Raw genomic sequence first — 2,651 nt, forward strand, 5'->3', positions numbered from 1 at the left:
GTCGGGTTACATGCTAACCATGGAGCCTGCTTGGGATTCTCTCTCTGCCCTTCCCCCGCTCACACTCTTTCTCTCTCTCAAAAATAAATTTAAAAAAACCTTAAAATATAAATTTAAAAAACCAAATTATCATCAGAATCTAATCAGGAGAAAGCATCAGTTTTATGCAAATTTCGAACCATCTATAGCTTCCAAGTCCCATAATCTCCAGTGTATTTAAACTGTTTCCTTAGCAATCTAGACAACAAGGTTCTCTTTTTCAGAAAATTCTGAATGATTTTAGACCACGAATGCCATCCTATTTATTTGTGCATTTCCTCATCCTGGTCCATACAGAGCCGATGGAACCTCTGGATGAAACCTATACATTAAATGTTCTTCCACATGGATATATCAGGACCCGAGCTCATCCCTAATCCTGGGTATCAACAGGTCGCTCTGTCACCAAGGGAACATTTCCAACAGCTAAAGGCCATTCCTTCGCGGTGGGAATTGCTCAAGGCGTAAAAGCAGCCAGGCTGCAGAGGGTTGAGAGAAAGCTCTGGGACACAGGGAGAAGGGTCTAAAGACCAAACCCTGACCCTCATGACAAAAACAGGAAAAATAGAAGCTGAAATAAGCCTGTCAGACAGGACCATCAGAGGCAGAGAAATAAACGTTTCCATGTTCTAAAGCCACAATACTTCAGGGGCACCTGGGCGGCTCAGTCGGTTAAGCGGCTAACTCTTGATTTCAGCTCACGTCATGATCTCGTGGTTCATGAGATTGAGTCCTGCATCGGGCTCTGTGCTAAGGGTTCAGATCCTGCTTGGGATTCTTTCCCTCTCTCTCTCTCTTTCTGCCCCTCCCCCATTCTCTTTCTCTCTCTCTCTCAAAAATAAATGTAAAAAAAAAAAAAAATCCATGGTATTTCAGAAGAAGACAAGGACACCACCTGACCCGGGACTCAACATTTACCTGAGAACTTGCCTGTTGCCTTCTCTTCCTTCTCTGGGTTTCTTCTTTAAGTGAGATTATATGAAGGAGCGATGTGTGCATCTTGAGACTATGCCTTAAATGTGCCAGCCCAGCCCCTTCACCTGCTGCCACTACATCGCAGGCAGAGGGACCATGAACTGCAAAAAAGTGCCTGGCTGGCTCAGTCGGTGGGGCATACGAGTCTGCATCTCAGGGGTCATGAGTTCGAGCTCATGTTGGAGGTGAAATTTATGTAAACAACAGCAACAACAACGACAAAAAACAAAAGGTGACCTTCTCCCGACCTTTGTTGCAGGTAAGAACCAGGGTTCATAAGCTCCCACATGGAGATCAGCACATGACTCTCTCCTTTCCTGTGTTCACGTGGCCTCCCCTCCCACAACTCTGGCAACAGCATTGGGATGGTAGCTGCTCCAACCTGCTCCTTCCAAATTCACCTAGAGCAGACCCTTGTTACCTCCCCTTAAGCCAAAGCCCGCACTCAACTCTCATAAGTGCACCTGGGAGCCCTCGTGATCAATCCCAGCCTCACCTTAGAATCACCTGGAGCACGTTATTAAAGTGACATGGAGGGGCGCCTGGGTGGCTCAGGTGGTTAAGCGTCCGACTTCGGCTCAGGTCGTGATCTCACGGCTCGTGGATCCGTGGTTCTCATCTTGTACAGACACAGCACCAGTCCACCACGTTCACAGAACCAGCGTCTTTCCCAGATCCTCTGCCGAGGCCAGAGCCATCTGTAGACTCCTCGTGTCTGTTTTCATCCTCTCTTTTCTCTTTTCAGTTTATGTGATGCCTCTAGTCCGTCCTTACTGGTGGCTGATGAAACGGCGCTGCCCTCATTGATCTCTGCTTCCCGACAGTTAGCACCTTTGTTCTCATGAACGAGGACAGCCGGGTATCCAGGCTCTGCTCTGCCAGTGCCCCAATCTGGTGATCCAGCCCTAAATGTTAGATTTGTCTTTGCAGATGCAAAGTCTAGTCACTTATTCATTTGATTCTTTTTATAATGGTTTCGATGAGATATAATTCATGTGTAAAATCTTCCTTTGGGAAGTGTGCAATTCCATTGATGTGTGTGTGTGTGTGTGTGTGTGTGTGTGTGTGACAAAAGAGTGCAATCATCACAATCTAGATTTATTTTTTTTATGTTTGTTATTTTGAGACAGAGCATGAGCAGGGGAGGGCAGAGAGAGAGGGACACAGGATCCAAAGCAGACTCCATCCATGCTGTCCGTGCAAAGACCATCACAAGGCTTGAACCCACAAACTGTGAGATCGTGACCTGAGTTGAAGTCGGGCGCTCACCTGACTGAGCCACCCAGGTGCCCCCACAATCTTCCCTACAAGGGAATCTTCCCTACAACCCTTGCTCCCTGCTACATCTCCCTAACCCAAATCCTAGTACATTCTCTGCTTCTATTTTTGACATTCCATATACATGATAGTATACAATCTGTGCTCCTTGGGAACTGGCTTATTTACTTAGCATTATGTCTAAAAGATTCGTCTATGTTGTAGCGTATAATGGTGCCTCATTCTTTTTAAATTTCTGACGATGAGTCTATGAATACACTACATTTTATTTCCCCACAAATCTGTTCACAGATATTGGGTTGTTTCTACTTTTCAACAGTTAGGAATGATGTCATGAACTGGTTGCACAAATTTTTTTG

The sequence above is a fragment of the Lynx canadensis genome, chromosome E2 (genome assembly GCF_007474595.2).
Source record: "Lynx canadensis isolate LIC74 chromosome E2, mLynCan4.pri.v2, whole genome shotgun sequence".
Classification (NCBI taxonomy): Eukaryota; Metazoa; Chordata; class Mammalia; order Carnivora; family Felidae; genus Lynx; species Lynx canadensis.